Source organism: Cryptomeria japonica, chromosome 10, assembly GCF_030272615.1.
Source record: "Cryptomeria japonica chromosome 10, Sugi_1.0, whole genome shotgun sequence".
Classification (NCBI taxonomy): Eukaryota; Viridiplantae; Streptophyta; class Pinopsida; order Cupressales; family Cupressaceae; genus Cryptomeria; species Cryptomeria japonica.
Genome location: NC_081414.1, coordinates 692986960 through 692999043, shown reverse-complemented (window position 1 = coordinate 692999043; position 12084 = coordinate 692986960). Strand labels below are relative to the sequence as shown.

The window sequence follows — 12084 nt, the reverse complement described above, 5'->3', positions numbered from 1 at the left end:
TTCTCCATCGTCATCCTCTCCTCCACTTTTCTGGGCATCATGGGCGGTGGCAAGCTCCTAAATTATAGTTTGACTCGGGTTTTTCATGGCATTGATCTTTGCTTTTGCGGCTTCCTTGTTCCACCTGTGCTTCACCATTTTCTCGGCATGCTTAGGTAACTGATCATTGTTGATAAATGTCATGGACTCGATTTGGGTGATTTGTGTTATATCTTCGGGCGCAAAATGCCTTTGGCCTTAACTTTCTCCATGTGCAGCCTAAATGCCTTCACCGCATCCTGTGTGTTCAGCCCGCAAAGTCCCAGCTACCTATCATGGTCTGGATTAACCACTTTATTGTCATTGACTAAGCTACATTGAAGTTCTTGAAGCTCGTAAACAGAGGCCCTAGAATCAGAAATCATAGACTTGAATGTCATTACCCGCCACGCTATAGTTTTCTTCAATACAAAGAGTTGGCACTCATCAGTTACTGACTTAATTGAATTTTCTGCTAAAAACTTTGTGGCTCCATATTCTTCTATCTTGGTAAGCATGGGTAATACATTTTCCCATTTATGCTCTTCTTTTTCCCATGGCACAATCTAATTCTGAATCTCCGTAGTGAGGTTTTGCATCTCGTCACATAGCTTCCTAGAGCTTGTGATATATTTTTCACCATCTCTAATCACTCCTTCAATCCATTTCTCTATAGCCCCTGCGATGCTCTTGGCTCACTAAACTTGATTCATTAGCTTTTTGTTCTTTGGTGAAGTAGGGTCAAAGCTTTCTGAAGCATGGGATATGGGAAGCGCTTTGAAATAGCCTATGCTATCAACAAATTGAGCTAGAACCTTGATATGCCGTTTCAACTCTCTTTTCTCTTGCCCATCTTTTTCTGACCTGGTTAGCATCTTCTTAGTTGATACTTGGAAAAGGTGGTTGTCGGAGTCTCTGCTCATGTTCCCAAGGTCCACTTTGGTAACCTCAAAATCCATTGCATTCACCTCCTTATTCTCATCTTTGGGCTTATAGGAAGCAATTTCAGCACTCCACCTCCCGGTCTTTTCATCAGTATCCAATCTGGCAGTTGTTTTGAACTTCTTTTGTTTGGGACCCTTCTCTGTGTATTTAACCACCATGTCCTGAATTGGGATGGACACTGGAATGAAACTTCATTTCTTGCTTACTGAAGTGGTTAGCCATTTAGGAGTTGCACTTGAACTAGCTGTTCCTCTGGTCACTTTAGGTGGTGATGTCATAGGCACAGTAACTACATGAGAATCCATGGTATTGACAATATCATTGTCAAGGTCCTCGACTTCAAAAATCTGAGTATCAAGGATTTTTCTTTTGCCTCTGTGTCTTTGACCTGGTCCATTTTCTTCTGCGCAACACTCCATGACCTTGTATATCGAGGAGCAGAAAAGTCCAAAGCCGGATTAGGCTTGTGCTTGGTGTGAGATGGCTTCTTATCTTTACCTACATGAACAGGCATAGAAGTGGGGTTAGAAAAATATTTTGGGGGACGCAGAGCAACCTCACTATCTCTTGTAGGGCCAATCTTGATGCCTAATCTCATTTCTCTCTTCTTATTAACCCAGTCTACGGTTCTTTCCATGACTCTCTTCGTTTGAAGCTGTATATCATCCTCTTCCTCCATATCCCAATTAATGCAGGACGTTTCGGGTTCAGCTTGGTCTAGATATCCAAGTTCAAAAATCTCCAGATAATCCTCTTTGAGCCCACTTATATCAAGTTTCACCTGCAGTGAAACCACCTGTTCCAGAACCATCCTCATATTTGCTCTTTTGAACACTTCAAGCTCATCATTGCAATCTTCCCAAAAATCCTCCAGGTGTGGGATTGGAAGGTGCGACATCAAACCAAGACTCCATGAGAAACCTTTATTGTCAAAGCCCTTTCTTTCATGATAAAGTGGAAAATTGAAATTCTTCAAGTCAGCTCCTATGCTCAATGCATCTGACATTGAACTGCAAGATAAAATGCCTAACTGAATAGGAAAATGATCCTCCCATTTATCTCTGGGTTGAGATTTCTTAATTACAGTAGCCAATTGCCTACATATCTCAGCAAGAACAAAACAATCTGAACAAAAATGAGGAAGTCTGAAAGGCTCTTCCTCATAACCACCTACTCTTATGTAACAAAAATGAGGAAACTGAACAAAGAAACTACCATATCTTTTCACTAGTTCCTGGGAATCTTCCGACATCCTCTTAGTTTTCATGTTCTTTAACTCATAACACAAATCTCCCAGGAAAGCATTATGTACTCTCCTAAAATCTTGCAATTAATTATCTTTTTGCAACATGGGGTAAAAGTCATACACTAAAACCTCTCCCTCAACGAGCTGCCTAGGTATTCCCACTATCTCTTTAACACATGCCAAGCAATATATCAAATACGAGGACATAAAGAAATTTTGCTTGAACCTCTTCGCCATGCCCAGCTGTTCCCTCATGGAGTCAGCAATAAGCTCTGCCCACTCAAGATATTGCTTTCCTTCCAACACTAGCTGCACATAACAATAAATCCAATCATCAAAGCTGTAGGCCTCAGCTAAACCTCTAACTTGATGCAACAATAACATATCATGGATGTGGGGAAGCATGTGATTTTTGTTGGGATATTTAGGCAACCTGGAGCCACCCCTCTGAGGAACCTTCAACCAATACTTTGCTATATTGTTTCGGTGTCTAGTTTTATCTGCATTGAACTCAGTGATTGATTGGGCGGGAGAAAAATTTGAGAACTGGTAATCAGGCAATTTGAAAATAGAGGAAATAACTTCCTTGTTAATTGCGAGGAGGGTTTCACCATTATCTCTCTTGATAGTTTTGGAAATAGGATCATACCTCGCAATGCACTCCCTAACTAGTTCTGGGCAAGGGATAGCAGGAGGAAAACTGCCGCTTCTACAAGACCACTACTTAGAATTTCTAAACCAAATGAACCGTGAATTCCTTTAAACACCCTTTCCTTCAAAACTTCCAAATTTTCCCCTTTTAGGTCTGTATCACTCACAATGGGCTCTGTGCAAGCAAGACTGAAAACATTTCTGAAAAGGTACAGAGTGGACTTCATAATTCATAAACAACAACCCTTACTTTCCCTAGCAAATTTTACTATGAGAGAGAAAAGCAACTAAAAATCATTGGAGGAGATAGGAAATAAAACTCACCTTCATAGTTGAGACCAATTGGATGACTACTAGCAAACAAACCTTCTATCAAACACTCCGCAACAATGAAGAACAAGTTTCAAAAATCAATCACTTCATACCTTATAGCAAAAGAAGTGATACAAACTTATTTAGTGCATTAATTCCGATTGTCAACTCAAATGTGCTGAGCATTGGGATTTGACATCACACGCATGCATTGAATGCATGGCGACATTTTTGGAGTAACCGCCAATTCCCAAAAATGATTACTTGCCTTGAAAAATCGGCCAGTTGACGTCATTCAAGATATGGTTCAATCTTCATCATACTTAGCAATAAATGCACCATCATATCTTTTAGTCCATGGGACCCACCTGATTTGAACACGCATGAACAACTTGAATTGACTTCATGAGGGTTAAGGTAGTTCAAGGCGTACGCCATGCCAAGGAAATTTTACTTTGAAAAGATCAACGTTTGTTAACCGCCGTTAGCCTTTGAACTATCGAACATGTTGAACATCACTGAACTGTTTGAACTAGGTTTAAACGGTTCACAATCTAGGGAAAGAGGATATAAAAACATTATCTGCGACCGTGAAATAGAACTGCTACAAAACACTTGAGTGAACGTTAGCTTGAAATATTCTAGACATAACCTTGAGCCCGCGATACCTAAATGAACATTATGAACTCCCTTCAAAATGGTTCAATGAGTTCATGGGGTTCAAACAAACCATTAAAACTTGGCGCTATGAATTAAAAGATGATTTACAAACGGATTAAGGATTGAACCAAGGAATTTTCAATAAGATAAAGACTCAAATAAAATTTTGTAGGGTGACTTACTCTTGTTATGAGGGATGAATGACAAGATAACACTAAGTTATTGGGTTCTCATTCATGGGACCATTCTAGGCCCTGTATTACAGATCAACATCACCAAAACTGAAAGAGATGGATTCATAAATTACCTCAAATTTATAAATCAAGTGAATCAAAGCCTAATGTTTTCTTGATATTACAAATAATTAGGGTTTGTTATTTTAAATAATCAAGTACCTTAAGTAAAGAATGGAAAATTCACATATCTCTTGGCAAATAAATTTTGCCATCCTTGCACCCATCCTTCTAGTTATCTCTTCAATTGCTTCTTGATATCTACAACAAATAACAAGCATGCATGATTCAAGGGCAAGTAGGTGTGGTAACCCAAAAAAATCAAGCTCGCCCTTCCAAGCACTAATCTGCTTTGGGTGTCCTACTTTAGCAACAAACATTGAAATATTGACTAAGGAAAAGGTTCTTCGTAGAATTTTGAAAAAAAATAGTCCAACATTAAAGCAGTGGAAATATTAGAAGTCACTAAAATTTCCTTCAAAAATAATGACACTTGATAAGTTCCTATCTACATTTTGCAAGGGTAATGTCAACTCATTACCTACGAAACCCGGGGATGCGTCCCCTACCTTAAAACCCCTGTCCCAGTCCTGGGGACGTTTCGGGGACTTGGGGATGGCTAGGGGACGTCCCCCCCTGTAAAGACATCAATCTAGGATCTAACCCTAAACTACGCTTTATTCATAAATAAACTTAAAATTTCAATCTCTAAGCATATTTTATACAAGATATAAGCAAACATTGAATATATCATAATAATGCACATGAATAGTACAATATCCAATACAAAGAAGTTCTTATTTCCTACTTAGGCTTCCAAATTGCCTTAAGAATATACAAGAAGATGCATCCGTCGATCTTTAGTCTGAGCCACTTCCTTCTGTCTTTCGAACGCAGACGAGAACAAGAATCAGGCGCTTTTTTCGCCCAACCTTGAAGCTTACGCTTCCCTGGAATTCTTGGTCAATCAAGAATACCCGACCCTACACAAATTGGTTTAACCGAAGAATTCGAAAGCAAGAGGGAATCTGGTGCATGCCTAGATAATATATGCATTTTCATTTTTCCTAGTTCATTCTAAGAAACAAGCATTCACTATCATACTAGGATGTGGTAGATAGCATAAATAAGGAATTTCCATCTTTTTCTACGGATAATTCAAACAATAACTTGGTCGAGTATATGCCATGCACAACAAAATAATAGTTGGAAAAAGCAACTATTCTCTCTAAAAATATCCACATTCGGCACCCATCCCGAAAGGTAAATTTTTTCCAATTCAAGCTTAACCCTAGCTTGATTCCCTTAAACACAATTTCTATTGAGAATACAATCTTTCTTTTTAAAACGAAAATAGAGATATCATTTTTATTTGCTATTCATTACTTATCTAATATATCTATCGAAGACAATCTTTCATATTTCAGAAAACGTTAAACTTTTATAAGCAATAATCTTAAAATCAATCTTTCGTCTAAAATAAAGCACATACAAAAGAAGGTGTTAAGTATGTATGAGATTAATCTCATATGTAAACAAAAGTATGCAAGCACATTCTAAAAATAGAATTAAAACTAAATATTTTTGTTCAAAGTATGATATTAACATCATCTTTTCTCTAAATTCTTTTCTTCTATTCCACAATGGTTTACAAAGCATTTCAAATACAATATTAATAATCGATACCCATTTGGACGTACATATCTATTATCTAAACTTCCTTTTCTACACATTTTATACCAAATTTAACAAATAAAAATGAAATGAAAAACAAAGGATTCTAACCTCTTGGAAACTTAGAGTGGATTGTAAGCTTTTGACCTTGTCGTTCTTCGTCAAATGATTCCACTCCTTGATCGCAAGTCTCTCTTTCTCTCCAACTATTCTTATCTCTATCCAACTATCTCTCTATCGCTCAATCTCCACGATATTATCCAACTATTCTTCCTCTACATCCAACTATCCTTCCTCTCTATCAAACTATTCTTCCTCTCTATCAAACTATTCTTCCTCTATCTCAAACTATTCTTCCTCTCTATCAAACTATTCTTACTCTCCCTTCAAGAAATTATCGCTCTTCTAATCTCATGTGAGAAAGAATGAAAGAATGAGTGTGTGCATACGTCTATTTATTCTAATCTTGGCTATGTTTGCTGCTATCCTCTGGGTCTTATTTACTGTTCCACTATTTCTATTGTCAAATGGTTGTAATTATAATCTCCATGCAGTCTTATGGATTAAATATCACCCTTGTTTTGTGGCAAGTTCGAGTCTTATTGTTTAAAACTTCCAACCATTTCAGTTGAAGCTTGATTGCTGCATGGAATCTGTTGACTTCTTATCCACCGTGGAGTCACGTTGCATACCAAGTCTAATTCAATTTAAGTTCTGATTATATGTGTCAATTAATGCAGATATCATGGCTTATGTGTTTTGCACGTTATTTATGTTTTGATAGTGGTAGTGGTAGTCGGTGGTCTCTCCCTTAAGCTACGCCTACCTTAACAACTTTGCCTTTAATTGCCTCCCACTGCATCTAACCTGTGTTTAAAGGCTTTAACAACAGCTACCGTGGGTGGAGGAAGACTGCTACAAACCTATCAAAGCGGCTACCGTGGGTGGAGGAGTCTGTTAATACACCGATCAAAGCGGCTCTTGCTTCAAACGGTCGATCACCTTTTTCAACCCGCCACCTTTATTAACATGTTTAATAAAGTGATATGTAATATGGTTTGTTTTAATAAAGGGATATATTATATTATATTTGTAATATGGTTTGGTTTAATAATTTATTTATAAATGACTTTTCATTAATATAAAACATTAGACTTTGTTTTTAAATAAATTCTTTCTTTGATATATATATATCGAATTTTCATTACTTAGTTTAATTTCATAAATACATATACAATAATTATAAATACATTATTTCGAATGGTCATGATCATAAATCAAGAAAATAATCATTTAAGCATAATTAAATATTCAATATATAAATGTATATATATATTATGGATTTTTATAAAATATATTAATTCCTCAAACCTATTTACATATTTGATAATTACACTCTTATCTATAAATCTGTGATCGAATTATCATTAGAATTCATATACACATAATGCGTATATATTTTTGATCTCAAATGATTACGTATATGTATAAACAGAAGTCTTGACGAAATCAAATTTCACTATAATTGGATATTGATATATGTATATGATTGAATTCTTATATACATATACATTTTATACTATTGACCAATTTACAAAAGTACTTATTAGTACGCTTTTCCATACATATCTGAACAAGAAGGACATAAAAACCTAAGGTCGATATTCGTTTTCGAATCCTCTACACATTTTATCTCTTTTAACCATAAAGCTTAATATTTCACCATTACTCATGCAACTTAAATTCAATTCAATCGCCACTCACATCATGCAATCAATACACATGTATAATTAATTAAATCAATCTACTTCTCATTCCAAATTCATCATTTCAATTTGAACAAACACTCAAATAAGGTCATTTAAATCATCCATATTTTCAAGATGCAAATATAAATCCTAATGTGGTGTGTGAAAGATTCCCTTTTCTATCGAAGTCATTCAGTTAAAAGCAATTCTACCTAATTCGTGTTCTCGCCTTCGACCTCCTTCACCTCATCCTGCATTACTTGCACTCAAAATTTTATCAGCATTGATAAACCCAAAAGAATATTGAATTTCATATCATTTGCAGGAGTAAAAAGCATATTATATTTCCTCATACTAGATTATGAATGATCTAATCTATTTTAAATTTCAAAATCACATTACATCTTTAAATTGCATAATATTAAATAAAACGATTCGTGACATCCTTCCCCTCTTGGAAGAGACATCGTCTCGATGTCTTGCCACTCATCAGTATTCACAAAACCATAATATCTCACAAAATGTCAATCTTTACCTCAAATTCAAATAATAATACCAAGAGCACATAGGCTATCCAAGTTTACATCAGAAAATAATAATAATTATTTCAAAATATCCAAAATTAAATAGCAGTTATTTCCTAAGAAAGCAAATGAGGAAAATGACAGTCAATCATCACAGCATCCTCCCATGTAGCACTATCCTCAGAATATTGGTCCCATTGAACCTTATACTGAGTGAAATCTCTACTACGTAGCTTCACATTACGCTGATCTAGGATTCGGATGGGCTCTACTAGCACCACCCCTGGATCCTGAACCTGTAAGGATTGCTAATCAAGAATATGAGATGCATCAGCATTGTAAGGTTTCAATAAAGACACATGAAACACATTATGGATTCGAGCTAGAGCAGGGGGTAAAGCTAATCTATAAGCAACTGGATTGATAACCTCCAGTACATCAAAGGGTCCCACATATCTTAGAGCCAATTTTGATGATTTTCCAAATGAGATAGAGCTCTTATGATGTTTGACTCTCAAAAAGACTTTATCTCCTACAACGAATTGTCTGAAAGTTCTATTTCGGTCTGCATAACTCTTCTGTCGGTCAGCTGCTTCCTTCAATCTACTCTTAATCAACACCATCTATTCATCCATTTCCTTGAGTAAATCTGGACCAATAATGATCCTATCCTCTAGTCTATCCCAACTGATAGGTGTGTGACATTTTCACCCATAGAGTGCTTCAAAAGGTGCCATACCTAATGATGCATGAAAGGAGTTGTTATAAGCAAATTCAACTAAGGGCAAGTAATCCTCCCATTTGTACTGTTGATCCATGCAATACATTCTCAAAAGATCCTCCACTACCTGATTAACCCTTTATGTTTGGCCGTCAGTCTGAGGATGATATGCTGAGCTAAAATTTAACCTTGTTCCCAATGTTGCATTCAATGTTGTCCAAAATCTGGAAGTCATCCTGGTATCCCTATCAGATATTATAGTTTCTGGAACTCCATGTAATAGAAAAATTTCTTGCACAAATTTCTTGGCAAGAACAAATGATCCATCTTTTAGATTACTAGGTATGAAATGTGAAACTTTAGTCAACTTGTCCACCACTACTAAGATAGTGTCATGCTTATTCTTACTCATCGGTAATCCTTGGATGAAATCCATACTGATTACCTGCCACTTGTATTCTGGTATAATATGTTGAAATAGAAGTCCTACTGGATGAACATGTTCAGCTTTTACTCTTTGACATTCCAGACATTGTGCTACATACTCAACCACTTCTTTTTCGGAGTTTAGGCCAGAAATACAATGTTTTCAAATCAGCTACCATCTTTGTTATTCTAGGGTGTCCTGAATAAGGTGTATTGTGCATCTCATGTAAGATCAACTTCCTCAACTCTCCTCCTTTTGGTATATACATCCTTCCTTGATATCTCAAAATACCCTCTGGTTCTATCTCATATCCATCATAGCGATGGTCTGAAGAGTCTCTTTCCAAGGCTTGTTTAACTCTTATATAATGTTCATCTTCAGAAAGATTCTGCAACACTTGTTGCTTCAAATTTGTCCTTGTTGTAACCATTGCAGATAGGTGTCTTCTTCTGCTGAGAGCATCAACTACTCTATTTTCCTTCCCTTGGATATATTCAATACCAAAGTCATACTCACTTAGAAATTCAAGCCACCTTCTCTGTCTTGCATTTAGGCTAGGTTGTGTAAAAATATACTTCAATCCTAAATGATCCGTTTTAAGCTCAAAAGGCTTCCCTAAAAGGTAATGCCTCCACATTTGCAATGCATGCACAATAGCTAGTAGTTCTAAATCATGCGGAGCATAATTCATCTCATATTGCTTTAGCTTTCGTGATTCATATGCAACCACCTTTCCTTCTTGCATCAATACTACTCCCACACCTTCACCCGAGGCATCTGTAATTACTGCAAAATGTCCATTGGGATCTGGTATTGTTAATACTGGTGCTGTTGTCAATTTCTGCTTCAGGAGTTGAAATGATTCCTTGCATTTCTCAGTCCATTCAAACCTTTTCTCCTTTTTCTGAAGTGAGGTAATTGGTGCCGCTATCCTGGAAAATCCTTCCACATATTTTCTATAATATCCTGCAAGTCCCATAAAACTTCAAACTTCTGAAACATTCTGGGGTGTTGGCCAATCTACTATTGCTTCTATCTTTGCAGGATCAACTGAAATTCCTTCAGCGGATATGACATGACCTAAGTATTGCACCTTTTCCTGAAAGAAGGCACACTTAGAGAATTTCCCATAAAGTTTACGATCTCTCAATCATTGCAAAACTATCCTCAGGTGCTTCTTATGTTCTTCTTCATTCTTAAAATAGATCAATATGTCATCAATGAAGATTAAAACAAAGTCATCCAAGTATTCTCTGAAAATACTATTCATGAGGTTCATGAATGCTGCTGGGGCATTAATTAAACCAAATGGTACAACTGTGAATTCATAGTGCCCATACCTTGTTCGGAATGCAGTTTTAGGAATATCTTCATCCTTAATCCTGAACTGATGATATCCGGATCGAAGATCGATCTTGGAGAATACAGATGCACCTTTCATTTGATCAAATAATTCATCTATCCTTGGTAGAGGATATCTGTTTTTGATGGTTACTTTATTCAACATCCTATAATCAATGCATAACCTCAAAGTACCATCTTCCTTCTTTACAAAGATCACTGGTGCACCCCACGGGGATACACTTGGTCTAATAAAACCTTGCCTAAGCAATTCTTGCAATTGAGCCTTAAGATCATACAGTTATGTCATTGTCATTCTATATGGAGCCTTAGATTGTGGCTCTGTTCTGGGTAAGAGTTCTATAGAAAAATCAAACTCTCTCTTAGGTGGTAACTTGGTAAGATCTTCTGGAAAGACATCTAGAAACTTTGCAAGGATAGGATAATCTGTAGGACTTTTCTCTACATTATTCAAATCATTAACCATGACGACAATGATGGAACATCCTTTTCTTTGGGCCTTCTTGAGTTGCATTGCCGAAATGTATCTCAATTCAAGAGGACTTTGAGATCCAAAAATTTCAACGGAATTCCCAAAATCATCCATGCAACTAATGACCTTATCTTCACAGTTCACTATGGCTTTATGTTCAGTCAACCAATTAATACCTAAGATCACATCATATGATCCTAGTGGTGCAACATAAAGGTTAACTTGGGTTTGGAAACTAGGAAGTTCTAATTCACTACAAAATAGACAAGTATCTACCCTCTTTTCTGCTCGATTTCCATACTGAACCATCCATGAATTTGAAATATAACCAGGTTTAACAGATATTCTAGAAACTACTTGTGGATCAATAAAACATTCAGTAGCTCCCGTATCTATTAAAATAGAAACTGATTATCCAAAGAGCTTACCTGTGATTTGGATAGGTACGGCTTGGAAATCAGCTTGACGATTGTCGATAGTAGTGTGAATCTGATGTTGAGGGGCTCCTTGCTGATATGATCCTCTCTATGCTGAGGTACGTTGTGGACAATTGGAGGCGTAATGACTCCTTCCACAATTATAACACCCATCCCTAGGACCAGGATGGCCACCTGACCTTCCTCTGTCCATGTTTTGTTGAGCATTGGTGTTATAGTTTGCTTTCTTATGTCCATACTGATTTGCTCTTCCTTTTTCCTGGGTGTTGGGTCCCCTCTTAAGATTTCTTATCTGTCGATTGTTGCTATTGTGATTCCTTTGGAAATTTCTATTCCCAAAATTCAGTCGGTTGTTCTCATTCTTTCGGAGGTTCCCCAACTGCTGTAGCTTTTGCTCTTGCTTAGTCACCTTTTCAAATACCTCCTCCATGGTTAATGGATTATGGATATCCACCTCCACTCCTATATGTGTTCTTAATCCCAAAATGAACTTTCGAATGTGGAACCTTTCATCCATCTAGTATTGCGGAACATACTTAAGGAGATTAGTAAATTTCTCCTAGTATTGTGTTACCGACATAGTACCTTGAGTAGGGTTTTGAAATTTTGTCATCTTTTTGTCGAAGAATAATTGTGGAAGCCACCTTTTCCTGA

General features: G+C 36.7%; 1 pseudogene; it reads right to left on the bottom strand.

Annotated features, from left to right (window-relative positions):
* The window catches only part of LOC131859136 (squalene synthase 1-like), a 47609-nt pseudogene extending 35749 nt beyond the window's left edge, over nucleotides 1-11860 (bottom strand).
* Nucleotides 11861-12084: the final 224 nt, after the last annotated feature.